At 38.4% G+C, this 17,767-nt stretch overlaps 1 protein-coding gene and 1 pseudogene across 10 annotated transcripts in view; one reads left to right on the forward strand and one right to left on the reverse strand.

The window, feature by feature from the left end:
• Positions 1–17,767, forward strand: part of UNC5D (unc-5 netrin receptor D) — a 680,073-nt gene that overhangs the window by 125,757 nt on the left and 536,549 nt on the right. The gene's annotated exons all lie outside the window — the stretch shown is intronic.
• On the reverse strand, positions 4,472–5,173 carry LOC308553510 (small ribosomal subunit protein eS1 pseudogene; annotated as a pseudogene). Its single transcript has one exon. The product of its transcript is annotated as a small ribosomal subunit protein eS1 pseudogene (transcript).

Here is a 17,767-nt window from a genome sequence, read left to right on the forward strand (position 1 = left end):
TTTCCATTTTCATAGCTTCAAGGGTTTAGATCAGAAAGTCTACGGTCTTGCAGTCGCAGTCCAAGCAAAAGGGTTTCGGGTCAAATAGATCCCTGGCTAGTGCATGGCATGACTGCAGTGATTTGATTGGGGTTGGTACTAATACCAATCTTTAGGCAAGTTTTCAGTCAATTCAATTAAATGCAAACATTTCTTTGTGTGTCCTCCCTGTGCTCAGTGCTGTAGATATAAAGGCATATGATAGATAGTCCATGCTATCAAGATTCTAACAGGTTATTTTCCTAATGGCTGTTCTCTTTTGGTTGGTTGTCAGATTTCAGAATTGAAAGGTACTGATTTGTTCCAGAATGTATATGAATTAATTACCCATTAGCATGAACGTTGGGCATTGATAAGGGAGTCAACATTTAGAAATACAAAAATCCTCCTCTTATGTTAAAAGCCTAAGATGTTCCAGATCAGTAAAAATGAGTAAGATTTCTTTTTTTCAAAAGACTTCAGCATCTGTGGAGTAAATGGAGTGGTTCCTCTCCCTGAATCCATTCAGAGTTTATTATGGTTGCTCTTTAAGTTTCTTTCATGAACTTCAGAGTTGACAAGCAGGCTGAGGAACATTTGTGTGTGTGTGTGTGAGTAATTATTTCTTACCTGGTTGGGAACAAGATTCCTTAAACGTTTACCTGTGGTTTGCCACACCAGCTACAGGTCAGAATCACCTGTGTAATTTTCTTTAAAAATATAGATGCTCAGGATCTGTTGCTGGAGATTCTGACTTTGTAAGTCTTGTGCTGCCCTCGTGTCTAATGGACAGCTGTGATTGAGAAGCCTGAATTATTCTTGATTTCTGTTTCTTGTGGCATTTTAAAGCTGTAAGAGAAAAAAAACAACTAGGTCATTGTTCTCAAATTTTAATGTGCTTGCAAATCACCTGGGCATTTCCTTACAATGGGGCAGGTCCTAGGGCTCTGCATTTTTAAGAAGTTCAAGGTGATGGTAGATGCTATTCATTCTCAGCCCAAGCTTTGAGCAGTAAAGAACTAGATCATGATCTCCTCTTTGGAAAACAGGACCATAGCATGACGGAAATTATGATAATCCCTCCGCCCACTGTCTAACCTGCAAAAACCTTCATGTTCATCCCCTTTCTACTTTATAGCAAACAGAAAATATTCCAACTTACTAAATAATTTTCCCTTTCTTTCTTTACATGACTAAATGTATATTACCAAACCTGAAAACTACTTTGCAGCATAGAAAGGATTTTGCAACCACGGTTCACCTCCTTAATGGAATTCTAGAAGTTAATGTTCTGACTGATAAAAAAGTCAGTCTTGTGGGGCAATATATGGAAGCAGTGAGAAGTTAAAGGAAATGAGAAAGGATATCTATGTGCATATCCAGATACGATTATGTCTACATAATTATAATTATCACTGCCTGTTAAGATGCCTTGTTATACAAATCTGTTTAGAGCATTAACTTAAAATAGGTTTGGAAAGCTCTTGGGATGGTGAACACACAATCCAATATACAGATAATGTATTATATTGAATTATACATCTGAAACCTATATAATTTTGTTAACCAATGTCACCTCAATACATTCAATAAAAAGAAGCTCTGGATACACAGAAAATCCTTAATAATGAGCAGTAATTGCCACCATTGTTATTGGTGTTAGTCTTCCATGGTGGCAATGTTTATTTTTCATAAGATTCTTTTAAGAGGACTTTCTCAGCATTGGTTACAACGTAAGAAAAAATAATACTGAAGAGAGAATTTTGAGAAACAAAACCTTTAAGGCATAGGATAAAGATAAAATGCTATAAAAACTTTTAAACAAAAGCAAAACTGTACTTTTTGTTAAGTACACACCCCAAAAAAATATTTTTTCCTGTTCATTGATAACACTCTGTCATTTCATTAATCCTAGCAGTCTCTCTAAATTTACTGGTGCATGGATTCCATTTTCAAGTACCTCATTAGTTCCTCTTTATAGATTAAATGCTCGTGTTCACTAGTGAAAACCTGGTTCCAACTGACAGATGTGATTTCGATGGAATGGATTATAACTGTTAGTCACTGTCATGTGAACTGCTTAAACTAATGTGCCGACCTACTCTACTTCCAGTCGGGAGAGAGTTAAAAACAGAACAAAACAAAAACCCAAAAAGAACAGTAGCAAACACTAAATTCCACATGCAGAAAGGCAATTGGCTTTTAGTTGCAGTGTCCAAACGCTTTAAGGCAATCTGTGAACCTTTTCGTTTGTATGAAGTCAGAGCCTATGTGAGCTTCTCCGTGACTGGCAACCAGGCATGAAGGGTGCCTTAGGCTTAGAGAGAACATCTTGATAAAGACATTTGTGACTAGACCTGATTCTGTCGAGGTGGACCATTTGCTCAGCCTTAAGACTGTGAAACACAAGGTTCTGTAGTTGGGAAAAAAGCCATGTAGATTCATAGGAGTCTTCCCCAGCATCATTCCTCAGCTCCAGATCGAATTCTTCAGGTCTTTGTAGCATAAACCAAGCACATTATTTTTTTGGAGATGAACTTATCCCAACATCATAAACAATGCATCTGAAATTTGGATATATAATTAAAAAAAACAAATGAAAAAATATGGCATTTAACTGATATACATTTGCATTTATGTAATTCCACTGTTATAGTGCCCTTCTCAGCTTAGTGGGAGTTTAAAGCATACTCTGGTTTCACATGCCTTTACCTTCAAAGTTCTATAGTGAAATTTTCAGTTACGCCACTGGAAGGACTGCCCCATGTTGTGTGTGACTTCCCTCAAAAGAGGAAAAACTCTTGTTTAGCAAAGTAGACTTATTGCTGTAAGAGAACCAACTTCAGGACTCTTGGTAGCCTCTCAGAAAGAGAAGAATGATGGGAAATTTATAAGATCAAAAGCCTGGTGGGTGACTTTGAGACGGGTCTTGCAGAGTGAGGAGCTAGTTAGGGTTGGGCAGTTTTTGGCATAAAAATTGGTCAAGAGAGCACAGTGAGACCAGGGTCTGATTGTGAGTATTGGTGAACAAACTGTTAGTCTTATTGGTAAATCACTTATTTTAATTGGTTTATAGTCTTATCTTTCAGGGACAAAAGACAAATTTTATTTTATTTATTTTTTTGGCCTCTTTAGAACAGGAATTGGAGAATGTGGATGGTTTTGGTTCTCAAACTGGATGGAGATATATGTATTAATTTCCTATTTGTGCCATAACAAATGACCACAGTCTTAGTGGCTTAAAACAATACAGCTTTATTATTTCACAGTTCTGTAGGTAAGATTTCCAACATGGGTCCCACTGGGCTTGATTCAAGGTGTTGATAGGGCTGCGTTCCTATCTGGAAGCGCTCTAAGGAGAACCTTTTTCCTTCCTTGTGTTTAGAGGTTGCCCACACACCTTAGTTAGTGGCCCCTTCCCTCCATCTTGAAGTCTGCGAAGAGTTGCATCCTCTGACCCCTTTCTCAAAGCTGCGTCTCCATCTTCCACAATTAGGGACCTCTGTTCGGTCCACTTTGATGATCCATTTCTCCCATTGCAGATCACATCTGCAAAGTCCCTTTTCCCATATAAGATAACATAGTCACAGTTTCTGGGGATTAAGATGATGACATCTTTGGGGGAGAGGTGGTGTCATTATTTGACCTACCACATGGGAGATAGAGTCTACAGAACTTGCAACAGCCTCATCTTGCAGCCTTTGGCTACCAGAATGACCTCATGGCTCAGATTCTTTGGTGTTTGTTAATCAATTAGAATTTATTTGTGTTAATAAAAGGAAAGGATTGTAGAGCTGCTGCTTCTTGGAATGAGGATGGATGTCAGAGGTATCTATTTGATAACACTCACACTTTTTTACCTTTAAAAATATTTTCTATGGTGTTTTTTAAAGAAAACTACTATTTTCTGCTTTGTATGCTAGTTAGCCCCTGGAGGCCATGGGATACCTACTTTAGGTGATTATGCAAATATAACTAAATGTCTCAATACCTATTTCTACTTTTTATTCTTTGTAATCTAATGACTCCCTTGACACAATACTATTTCAAATTATTTCGGTGAGAAATGACTTGCATTTTGCTTCTCATATCAGACTGTCATATAGATCATTCTCAGTAATGCTTTTCTTAAATTAGGAATCGGCCTTTCTTTCAGGCACTCTGCAAATAGTACTCACCAAATTAAACACAGCATCAACAGTATAGTCTCTGCATACTTTGTAAAGCACCGGTGGCGCGCATGGATTCCAGGGCCCTACTTTAATTACTGAAAATGAAAAGAGCTGTGATCAGGGGAAGTTCTTTCCTTTTCTACTTTTCATTACCATATGCTCTTTCAGCCACTGAAGGCATTCTCACTAAAGCCTCAAATCACCTTATGACAATGTTGCAGCCCCTGTGTAAAGTATGGGTTTTTGTTTTTTTCACAAATTGGATTTTTCACTTTTCCCCATTAAAGGTCTGGATTTTGAACAGATTCTTGGACCGGGAGCTCAAGTCCATCAGCTCGTTCAACTTTAGCACTAGACTCATCTCCAGTAGGTTTTCCGGGACTGCTTCCTTCACCCTAAAGCTCCATGAGTTTTCCCAGCTCAAACTTGGGCTTCTTCTGCATTTTGACTTTTCCAACAAAGACACTGTAGAGGGGATAAATAGAGTGGCAAGCCTTTTTTATGTCTTTTCCAGTGCTATCTGGAATCAGTATACTGACCGCATCTTTCAAGCCATTTGTCTACCTCTGTAGTCGTTATTTCCATCATCTTCTTCTGGATGTGGCAGACCTACTGATGCCTAGCATGAGAGGCCTTCCAAATCGGATTGTTGTGTTTTTTAATAAAACCAACACAGCATAGACAAAGCAAATAACCATCAGTAGTCTTGACATCAACCTGAGCTTCAATCCCGATCATCTGCCATTTTTTGACCATGGAGCACATTTTGTCCATGGGTAAGATTCATGCTATGGAAATTACTCAGGCAGTTTTTGCCCTGAACATCCTAAGTAATTAGCTTGAATTTTTTAGATACAACTTCATCATTCTGCAGATTGGCTAGGCTCACTTCAAAAACACAACCCTTTGAGACCATCAGATGTGATTTTGGTTCCTCAGGTTCTTGTGACTAGTGTGTTTCCAGTGTTTCTTATATTGAACATAGCTGGTACTTTCGCATCCTACCAATCTTTCTTAGAAAATGGACCAACCACTGTCTTCTTGCCTCCCTTTTGCTGCCTTTCTTAAGGCGCTTGTTCCTGCCGACCGCCTGGTGCTGTTCAGAGAGCCGAAGCCCTATGTGAAGGATGTTTTAAGGAAAGAAGAGAGAACTTGATTTGTAAGTGTCAAAAAAGGCATTTTTCTATGGTCGTTTTTAATTAGATTGAATAATGCACTATGGGCTTAAACCAGGATGTTGCCAGTTTTAACCTGGTTTAGCTAAAGGGAAAAATTAATAAATATATCCTGGTGTAGGAATCTGTTTATTCGTCCCTCTTCTTCCCTCTCTTCCTTCCTTTCTTCCTCTTCCTTCTCTCTCATTTCTAATATTTTTCTCTCCCTTTCTCTTCTCAGCCCCGGGAGTTTAAATGACACCTGTTTTTAGCAAACCATTTGACCACTCTCATGGAACCAACAAAGTTTGTGTCACAGAAGCCTTTCCCAAGCAGAGGAAAAGTAAATGCATAAGAATATTTACTATATATTCTTTCCATGATGAAAAATTGGAAACTACCTAAATGCCCATGAAATAGAGTTCAGTTAAATAATTTATGAAAGCAGTGCCACTTGTGAATAGATGCTGATGTGGAAAGTTGCAGAGCAGTAGATTGTGGAACATTTATAATGTGATTTATCTGGGAACTAGTTACAGAGGTTTGAAAACACAGAACTTGTACACTCATGATGTGCACTTTTGTGTTTATGCATTTTATTTTAAACAGTATTAAAAAACTATGCATTATATTTATGCTGAGAAGAAGGATTATGGACGGATATATTAAAAAATTAATAACAATGGGATTCGAGTAGTGTTGGGGCTTTTAATTCCTACTTTATATACCTGTGGATAATTTAAAATTTATGATAAGCATTTATGTTTACTGTCTAAAGAAAGAAATAAAAATTAAGGGGACTGGTGAATTTGTGGTATATAATAGAGCTGTTTAAAGCAAACAAAAATATAAACCACAAAATACTAATACAAAAAATGGGTCAAACAAATGGTAGTTTCTGTGTCATCCAGACAGCATGAGCATTATGGAAATAGGAGGAGAGTTTCTGTGTTAATATGAAGAGGCATTATTTTGCTTATTGCAAGAAGTCTTGTCATTATAATTGTCAGGACACATTAGTAGTGAGAAAGGCACAAGGGACAATCTTTACATCAAGGGCAAAGAAAATTGAGCTCCATACCCTTTCCGAATTTCCAGAATCTAGCAGAGAACTTGGTTGTTACCACCTAATATGTTTGTTGGATGAATAGATGAGTGGAGGAATGGGAATACCTCAGCCTACCTCAGCTTTCTTTGGCCAATATTAGTGTGTTTTCACTTTAAAGTGCTCTCAGTATTTATGCTTGTAAAAAATAACCACAGGGCTATCCTTCCTTCTTCATGGAACTAGTCAGAAAATAATGCATGGATAATGTGTATTGAGGACTTTGGAAATCTCAGGTCAGAAGGGAGACTTTTTATTCAAAACAGTGGTGGTCCAATGTTAAAATCTTAAAGAATGGCTATTTCTGTTTTTTATTATTTTCTGCTAATATCTAGCACTGCAACTGGAATATTTGGATAGTTACTAATGCTATTTAATTATAAAATGAAAAAGAGGTTAATATTAGTTTCCCCTAAAGATGTAGCCGTCAAAAATAGAGGACTTAACCAAGTAAAGTATTTGCAGATCTGATAGTATAGGAGACAACAGTCATTTGAGTAGCCTTTCCAACATCATTTAAAAGGAAAAAAGAAAGCTAGCCAGGAGAGGTGGTGAGGTGGAGCCAATGTTGTAATATAATCATCCTAAAATTTATTTGGATTCTCTTGCCCTCATCGCTAGAATTGTCATTTTGTATTGAAAGATTTTCTCTGAAGAACTTATTTTTAGATTTAATATCAGAGAGTAAATCATTTCAAATTCTTGGGGAGATCATGTATAATCAACAGATTGTGTATCTCTATGTGCAGTGGTAGCTCCCTTCCATCCAGATAGGTAGGCAATGGCTAATTCTATAGTATTTTCACAAGTAAGAAAGCACCTCTTATTAAGAAGAAAATCCACAAGCACTTTCTCAGCCTCAGCACTATTTCCCCGCCTCTCCCTCCTGTCACACTCCCCAGAGTGTCCTGTGTGGCCTGCAGCTGCGAAATTTAAACTTGATTCTTCAGCACAGTGGAGAGCCAGGTGATGGAACACTGGGACATTTGACCTGAGTGTCAGGAAAATATCGTTACCAGTAATTTCTTTTCTTGGTGTAGTGACTTTATCTCCCCAGGGAAAGGAAGGAGAAGCCCCAGAGCCTGGCCATGCAAACATCAGTTGGAAGAGCACTTAGAAGTGGGTATCTATTAGACTCAGTAGCCTCTGAAGTCATATCCCTGGAGTATTTATCCTGCATTGTCCACCCTCTCTTCTCTGATCTCTTATTATATTTCATTACATTTCAGTCTGAAACCTACATTTTGCCATTTGGTGATTGTGTCAAGACCACCCTTAGGTTTGATGGTTCACTTGGAGGAATCCCAAGACTAAGCATGTGGTTGTACTCATGGCTATAATGTAGTACCTCGAAAGGGATGGAGCCAGCACCTGGAAAAAGTGTGTGGTCCATGGGAGACCAGGCACAATCATCCCACCGTTCTTTCCCAGTTCAGACACGTAGGAGCCACTTAATCTCTCCAGAAACTGATTGTGACAACATGTGAGGTGGTACCAATCAGGGAAGCTCATTAGAGTCAGTGCCCAGGGTTTTTACTGGGAGCTGATAAGGTAGATACCCTCGACGTGGCATGAACTAAAATTCCAGGCTCCCATTAAAGTGCAGGTGATACTCATAAACCATGCTGTTTGCATAAACAGTTTAATCATAGTGAGTCATTTTTATCAGGTCTGGGAATAGCAAAAACTGTCTTGAAATCCCAGTTCCCAGAGGCTAGTTAAGGGCCAACTTTGTAAACAGGCCTCTTAAAGGGTAGTAATCTGGCCTGTCCTGTTAACCGTTTTCTGTACAATTTGCACAATAATTTATAGTCTTCTCAACTGGTTTACTAGAGATGCTGAAACTTCATATACAGCAGGCACTGTTTGAAAACTTTAATGTACATCTTGCTGAACACTGAGTAGGTGCTTTTCTTCCTGCTCCCTCAGGCCAACACACACTCCCCTGCCAAGTTCTATTTCCTCTTCATCTAAAATATATCTGGAGTCCATGCAGTTTCTTTCTCTCCCCTGCAATATTCTGGTTCAAGCCACTCTCAGCTCTAGATGGGAAAACCGTAGTAGCCTCCAACTGGCTTCTCCATTCAACATTTGCCGTCTGCTAATCCATATGCCACAAAGCAGCTTGATACTGTTTCTCAAAACTTAAAACTGGATAGCATGACTCCTTTACTTAAAATTCTCCTATGATCACATTGTTCTTAAGCTGAATCCCAAAGTCCATAATATGGCATCAGCTCGTCCTGACCCATCCAGCCTTGTCTAGGACCATTCGCTCTGTTACTTTGCATCTACAGCGGTCTTCCCTTTCTTCCAACTCACCAGCTCTCCCCATCCTCAGGTTCTGAACAAGCTCATTCATACACCAGGAGCACTAGTGTTTCTTTGTTTTTGTTGCATTAACACCTACTCATTGTTTAGGGCTTAAGAGAGGGTGTTGTTTATAATTATTTCAGGTCAGCAGGTGTGACCTTGTCAATGTCATGAGTCATTCATTGACCCCTTCTTCTAAATTGGATCACTGTCTCTCTGTAACAACTTTCCATTTTCCTTCATACCACTCCTCTCATAATCATTAATTACATATTAATGTATGTGGCTATTTGTTTAGCATCTTTTACCCTCACTGAGCTGTGAAGTTCTACCAGTTCTTGGGCAGAATAGCCAGCATCCAGCTGTGCCAGGTGACATTAGTCCCTAAATTCATAGGTAGGTGATAGCAGTGCTTCTAAACAGGCATTTTTTGGCCAGTCTTTTCTTCACTCAACTTGCTTTATTTTTTCCCCCTGTGAAGATGTCTCTGGGAGTTCTTCATTACATTCTTGGATTTATCTTTTAGTGGCTGTCTTACAGAAAATATACAGAATTAATTGGTGATGTGTTGGAATGTTACACCTCTGCAAAAATTCTCAGGCGTACTGGTTTGCTGGTGATTTGTGTGCATTTTAAATTAAATGGACATGCTCCAAATTTCATTTCATTATTAAAAAAAAAAATAGTACTATTCAATAAAAAAAAGCTCTCTATTTATCAATTAATTTATCTTATCCTTGTAGGTATGAATTTGCTCTCATTTCCTGGAAGTGGTCAAGCACAAAATTGGTTTCTGTGAACAAAGCAATATACTGAGAACGCTAGGAAGACCCTCTGGCATTTCCCAGCCGTTTGGGTGGTGATCCAGACAGTACCGCCTTTTTTCTTCTTCAAAGGCCTAAACAAGTCAAATAGGTCTGCAAGTTTAGGCGAGAATTTAAAATTCGCCTCCACTGCTGTCATCCTGCTGTTTAGAGACCATATTCTCAGAGAGTGAGAGCTTTTATTTTGTTTCGGAGTCAGCCCAAAGTGAAGGGTTTGCATACCAATTTCCCGCTCTCTTTGTAAAGTTGTTTATATGTCGATTTCTACATCTGGGCATGGCAAATTTACATGCATACATATGTCAAAAGTTTGTATGCTTAACATCTCTGTCTCTTTTAGGGATAACAAAAAATGGAGAATTGTTATTAAGATGGTTTTAATGATCAATATAGGCTTTTCATTGATCTTAATTCAATGCAACAATTTAAATTTTGATTGTGAACGCTAGCTGTTAATACAGTTGGTTGCCTACCCACTGGGGTTCTGCTTTGCCAGCAGTGCTATTCTCTACTACAGGGCAATACTCACTTCTTCTGAAGCCCCAGCGGCCAGGAAATGGGCATATGGCACATGGTATCTGAGAGGACATCTGACAGCAGGGTCTGAGTGCAGTCAGCTTGGGAGCTCCTAGAAATGTTACCCTCATGATAAAAACAGTTGTGTGTGGAGAAACTGCTTTTGGATAAAGTTAATAAGGATGTGATGCCTGGAGCGATGGCAACCCTCTTTCAACCATGAAAAGCCAAGCCTGGGGATGGCCAAGTGGAAAGAGGGAAACAGATGGGTCTTTCATGATAACCTTGGGCAGCACCAGCCTTGGAAACACGTGGCCCCAATACTCTTGCATATTAGTACATGTCCTTGTTGTTTAAGCCACTTTTAGTTGAGATTCTGATTCTTGAAGCAAACAAACAAAACAAAAACACATGCTAATACACTGGGAAAGTTAACTTAAAAATTCAAATGCATTTACAGCGAATTTATCTTTAAGATGTCCATTTTGAGTGTGTGCTTGTATGCATAGTCTGGTGAAATATTTGATCCAGTGTCTGAAATCAGATGACCTATATTTTATCATTATGCTTAATAATCATGCTATTCTTTACCCTGGATTATGCTAACAGTAACTATGACATATTTTTTGTTAGCTAGGATTCTCTCTCCTTTACAGGCCTTTTATTTTCCTTACTTATAGGTCTACCCACAGATACAGAGTTCATTTTGGGTTCATAAAACAAAAGCCTACACCCATCTTTTCTAACTGTGTTTTCCTTTGGGTCATTACAGCAAAAAGATACCAGCATGGTGTGGAGGTCTTTATCAACACGGGTGTTATCTGAGTACTTGATGGAAACCTTCTAGACCAGTTTATGAAAAGTGATAAACTATGAGAGTTTTATAGACATTCCACCACCGTTATCACTCCCCCCCACTCTCCAAATTGACTACAATTACAATGCAACAATTTAAATTTTGATTGTGAACTACAGTCATTTACAAACCCTCCCTGTTCAGTTCAACTGTTAGGGAAAGGTAGGAGAAGTGGGATTAGTAAGTCTGTAATTGCCATTGTTGCCCTTACTACAGAGTTACTTGTCTTATTGAGCTTTGTGTGCATATACAGTGGAGGGCCATATAGGATGTGTAACTGATATATATTGCCTGTGCATTAGCACTAGAAGAGTCCCCAGGAAGCAGTCAGTTTCACTGATATTTTGATATGAATGTATTAACCCAACTTATATCAATAATATTTTTTAGAGTTTCTAGAAATGAACACTTTTATAAATGATTTTATAAATGCCATCCCAAATTATCTATCCCCCTCTTATAAAAGAAGATGAAATTTTCATAATTTAAAATGAACCTAGTCCACTTATCCATAACATAGGTACTGCTAAAAAATGAGGAAAAGAGCTGGGAGAGACATATTAGATGAGCAGGGTGGTTCTGAGGTAGAATGCACCTCATTTCTGCTTGGACACCTCATTTCTCCTGTTTAATCCTTCCTACCATCAAAGCTTTTCTTAAGAAAAACTGCAGGAGTAGGAGAGACATGGCTTGTTCCAGCCTCATTCCTGTCTTTACCTAACCTGAGAGGTGGTGCAGCAGACATTGGACTAGAATGCGCAGTGTCTTACTAAATCTGTAGCCTAAGACCATCACCTGAGTTCATATTCTAGAATAAATTAAAAAGAAAATATGTCTAATGTTGTTGGGCCTTCTAAAATACTGCCACAGATGAAGATATGCAGCAGAGCTCCTTTGAGAAGCTTTCAAAAGCAAGCGGCAATGTGGGCATTATCCTGTGCAAGTGCTGCGATCCTTTCTGCTTACTTTCAACTGCTGGACTTTTAGGGAAAGGCGAGGAATACTGATCTTAATTTTGACTCATAAATAATGGATGGAACCTGGAAAGCTTTTGCTCTCTCGCATACCCGTGCATCCTCTGATCAGCCTTTGCATCACTGCTTTTCTGCTCAGTTATCCTTGCTCCAAGTGGGGCATTGAAAGGCCCCAGGTGTGCAAATGTTAAAATCTAACCTGCAAGGAGTTGGGTCTGCTTATGATCTGTTGAGTGGTTCACAGAAAACTGAGTCATAATGATGCATCTGTCATTATGTCTTATCCTCCTAAGTGGGAATTTGAAATTTATGCAAACTGTAGAGGCTCATGAGACTCTAGGAAATTAGTTTCCTTGGGCCGTCTACCCACTTGATGACCAGTTTAGCTGTCTGATCGTGGCTCCTCATCTTGACCTTCCAGATGGAGGAAGCATTAGGATTCTCTATTAGGAGCCTAATTGCCATTTATTTCTCACTAATCTTGACTCTCACTAATCTTACCTCTTCTTCCTTATTAGCCCCAAAACTATACAGAGAGATCAAAAACTATGGCCCGTAAGGCATTATGGACAGTCTGATGCCTCTTAAATGGTTCCATCCTGTGCTAAGTTCAATTTAGGGTTTCTCCATATTTGTAGCCCCCTTGGATTCTATTGGCCCAGTGCTATCTTAGAAAGCCACCCCTGAGTGAACGTTCATGTTGCTTCCTAGACCTGTTCTTTCCTTCTGGTGCTATAGTCACGGCTGCTAGGTCATCACAGGACAGGCGTTATCAGGTCTGGGAGTCAGGGAATACATGAGTTAACTCTGGCTCCTTTTTGCTGTCTCTGCTTTCTGTCTCCTGTATTTATTAAAGGCCTGGCCATCACATTACACCGTGTAAGTCACAGAAGTGAAAGCATAAGCCATTTGTAATGCTTTCACCTTTTGCTAAAGCTTGCCGGTCAGCGATCCTCTGTCTCCATGTCACATTTATAAAGGCTGCATTCGGGGCACCTCCTCAGTGAAGATGCTGTGAGTTCACACCTTGGTGTGGCTGCCTGTTCTGGGCGGTGAGGCAGCTGGAAAGAGATACTTCTGTATGTAGCCTAAAGTGTCCTTTGTAGAGCTACAGTCCTCACCATTCCAAATGCTGTCACATTGCATCTACTGTGAAGATAACAGTGACCTAGGCACTGGGACATAGAGAATCTTGAGAGGTCCTTGAAGTAGAGAAAAGTGTAAATAGCTCAGTGTCTTGAATTCACCTACAGGAAGAAAATTCTGTTGCTGATGTGGAAGCTTAGCTCAGAGTGGATCATCATCACCATCTTCAACTGTCCTCTGAATGACTAGACCAAGCTAAATCCAGAAAGATCACAGCTGGCTGCGCAGAATGCCCTGCGCTCCCCTGACCACCCTCCCTTCTGTTCCCTCTTCTGCCTTTCTCTCCATTCCTCCCACCAAGCCTTATCTCAGGCCAGCTCTCCAGCTGGCTTGAGTGGAGATTAGAGTGTGGGTGTTGACATGTGCTCCTTACACTTGTTCTGCTAGCCTGAGGTCCCACAGATGGCGTTCCCTTCTCCAGCCTTGCCTCCCTGTGGGCCTGAGACAGCCTGTTCGAGGACATAATGTCCCTATTGTCTCAATGGATTGAAAACAAAAAGATAATAATCCTGATAGATGATAACTCCTGGTCAGTCTATTAGAAAACACAAGAGTATGTGGAAATGGGAGAGGGTTTGCCCAGCAGAGCTAGACATTTATGGAAGAATGGGCCTCGGAGTGGTTTGGGAAGAGGCCAAGAGAGCCACTGAAGATTGAACCCCGTATGTGAGAGACCTACTACTACGCCAACATCCAGCAGCAGGTTTGAGAAGGAAGAGAAAAATAGATACTAGTTATAAAAGAAGTGGGGTTCTGCTGTGTTTGGACTTGGAAGAAGACAGGTTCAAATGATGTCTATACTTTTGCTCCTCTAAGTTTAACCTGAGACCAGCAGAGTTGACAACACCTAGGAGAGGCTTAGAAATGCATATTCTCAGGCCTCATCCCCAGAACTATATCAAATTAGAATCTATATTTTAATAAGATTTTCCAGGTGATTCTTAAGCATATTCAAGTTTGCTAAGCATTGGTTTATACAGTAAGCCCTCACTTAATATCATCAATAGGTTCTGCGACTTTAAGGGAAACAACCTTTGTAATGAAACCAGTGTTCAGGTAGGCAGATTGATAAAAACAAGCCTTCCTAAGGCATTTTATCAACGTTATAACGAAATGATGTTGGACAAAATGGCATCATTCAAAGACCGGCTGTACTAATAACTGCTGAAATGACATCATATGTTAGGCTCTTGGTGCTTCAATATGCTTACCTAAAAAATGGGGATTTTATATTTATATTTAATACTATTGTTGTCCGTATTTAAAAATAATAATATATTTGAGAGCACTTATTAAAACATAAAACTTTTTAAAACAATATTTAAACAGAGAGCTATTGAAACCAAGAGTTGAGAGACTTCCTACAAGGAATCTAATTTTCAGCGCCAGCAGTAATTCCAACTCAAGTGATGATAGTTGCTTTCACCCAGATAATGGAAAAAGGAGGAACAATTAGAAACCAAGGTTGGAAGTGAGGGGGGGTGTTTATAATATAAATCAGATTGTACATGATAAGAGTATATTGGTTCTCAATAAAAATGAACCCTATACTATAATTAATATCTTGCATTGTTCTGAAATTCTGGAGATTCAGTAGACAAAATCTCACAGATGTGGATTCAAGCTGAGCCTGTGGTTCACATCGTGTCCGATTTTACCAACTGGCTTTAAGTTGCATAGAAAGCTGACCTGGTGAGGGAAATATATATTTGATGATAATTGGAAATACTTAACCAATGTGAGTTGTGAAAAAAAATCCCTGCAAAATTATTTATTTCCATAAAGGTGCACTTTTATTTGGTAATGAAGGTCCCTTTAACGTTAAACTGTTCCTAGAAGTTCACATTCTATTCACAACTTTTTTTTACAGCTTCTGAAATCACATTATCTCAGTTGATTTATTTTCTAATTTTCAACTTCATTTCTATTTACCACTCTGACCAGCTTTTAACACTTCTTTCCTGTAAGAAAATATTATTACATGTGATGATATATTTCCTTTTGTTGTGCTGAACTGGAGTATGTAAAAATAATATCTCTCTGAATATTATTTGCTGAATTTAGAACCCTGACATATGTAACTTGAAGAGTTAGCTATATTCTAAGTTTGCAGATTTGAATGGGCTAAAAGGGAGGGAAATGCAAAATTCAATGTTTCTCAGCATTCTGTATTTATGAGTATAACATTAAATTAATTATGGAATACAAATAATTCAGTGAGGTTGGTGAGATTTCACCTCCCCTTCCTTTTTATCACATTTCAGGCTTTTTGGTGAAATAGTGCCTCAAATAGGATAGACTAGAGATAGCAAACTTTGATCCTCCTGACTATAATTATATTTTATTTCTTGAAAACAACAACTGAATCTTCTCCAGTGATATGAGTAGAATGCTTTATCAAAAGATGACAATAGTCTCAGCTGGGCGGCTCAGTTGGTTGGTCATCCCACACACCAAAAAGGTTGTGGGTTTGATTCCTGGTCAGGGCACATACCTAGGTTGCAGGTTCAATACCTAGTCGGGCTGTGTACATGTTTCTCTCTCTCTACCTCCCCTCATCTTCCTAAAATCAATAAACAGATCCTTCGGTGAGTATTTTTTAAAAAGATGACAATAATTGGCAATCTTTAATTATTTTTACATTGCATACTGAAAATTATGAGTGATAGTGCTTTTTAGGGGTGCCTTTACGATGATAAAACTTAATAACCCTAATTTTACTAAACTGTGCCTTATTCCTGTCATATTGGGCTGGTCCTAAAATATCAAAATAGAGTCATTTAGCCTAAACAAGTTTTAAGAGGGAAAGAGGATACCAGCCTTAGCTTCATAAAGGGCATTTCCAGGGAGAATTTGTTATCGAGTGGAGTGTGAGAGAGGCCAGGCCGGAGAAACATGTAAGAAGTGCTTATGTTCCTTTGAGGGGCTTCCTCAGGGCTTGGGTATCATTTTAGAACTTGAAATAACCTTCTAACAAAAGATTAAAGAAAACAAATGTCTTGTCTAAGGTCCCACAGCTAGCTGGTGGCATTCATGATTATAGTTTCCTAGGGTACATTTTCATTGTACCACAAATTTACACATCTAGAATTATAAACACACGCACATGCACACACACACACGCACACACACGGTGGGGCAAAAGTAGGTTTACAGTTGTTCATATGGAAAACAATAATAAATAATAATACAAGAATAAACTCTGTTTAGAATTCTCATACCTGTAAACCTACTTTTATCCCACCCTGTATATGGAATATATGGTGTATGTATATATGTGTATATGAACTATCATGTATATACTTGCTTATATATGTACAAATAATATTTTTGAGCATAAACTATTTTGATTGTCCAGTAATATACTTTAAGATGGATGACACACACATACACACATACACACCATTACACTGAATTTGATTAGTCTTTGAGAAAAACCCCAAAGGCCATGTTATAGAAAAATAGGTTTAACTATGAAAAACTAAACTGTAGTTATTCCTCCACTTTCAGATCATTTGGGATCAATTCTCTGCCCAAGGAAGTTTGTGATCGTATCATTTCAAACAGAATTTTTTAAATCTTCTCCTGAGGATATGTTTACTGATTTTAGATGGAGAAGAAGAGAGAGAGAGAGAGAGAGAGAGAGAGAGAGAGAGAGATAGGCATCAATATGAGAGAGAAACATGGACCAGTTGCCTCTCTTTTATGCCCCAACCAGGAATCCAACCCACAGCCTAGGGTATGTGCCCTGACCGGGAATTGAACCCTGCAACCTTTTGGTGCATTGGGTGACACTCCAACCAACTGAGCCACCTAGCCAGGCTCAAACAAATTTTTTTATGAAAATGATTTTAAAAACTTATATTTGAAAAGGTGCCAACAAGATCTATTTTAAACAGGTTTTGTGTGGACATAAGTTGCTTTTTTAAAATAGATATCTAAGTGGTGGAATAAGAGGTCTTGTGGTAAGTATGTAATTGACAAAACTTCCAAGACGGGTTTAACCTGGCTGTGTCACTTTGCCTTTGGTAGCCTCACCAAAAGTGAGTGAGGTTCTAGTTCCTCCACATCCTTACTCATTGTCAGCTTTTGCTGTCCTTTGTTTTCATTTTAGCCTTCAAACAGGTAGAAACCTGTATCTTGTTATGATTTTAATTTTTTTCCTAATAACTTACGATGTTGAAAATCTTTTATTCTGCTTATTTGACACAGGTGTATCTTCGGTGATGTGGCTATTAAAATATTTTGCCCATTTTTAAAATTGGATTTTGTTTTCTTATTTTTGAATTTTTGAGACTTCTATACGTATATTCTGAATATGATTTAAAAAAAAATTTTTTTTTTTAATTTGAAAACAGTTTCTCCCAGTCAGTGGCTTGTCTTCATTCTCTTAGCACTGTGTTTAGCAGAACAAAAGTTTTAATTTTGACACAGCATGATTTATCAAGGTTTTCTTGATGATCATGATTTTGATGTCATATCTAAACCCAGCATCTCCATACCCAATGCACTATGGATTTTCACCTTTGTTTTCTTCTAGAAATGTTATAGTTTTACATTTTGCATGTAGGCCTGTAATCCATTTTGAATTAGTTTTGTATAAAGTTTGATATATGTGTTTAGGTTTATGTATTTATATAGAATATCCAACTCTTAAAGCATCATTTGCTGAAAAAAAATTTTCTCCAT

Source organism: Miniopterus schreibersii, assembly GCF_964146895.1.
Source record: "Miniopterus schreibersii genome assembly, chromosome: 2".
Taxonomy (NCBI): domain Eukaryota; kingdom Metazoa; phylum Chordata; class Mammalia; order Chiroptera; family Miniopteridae; genus Miniopterus; species Miniopterus schreibersii.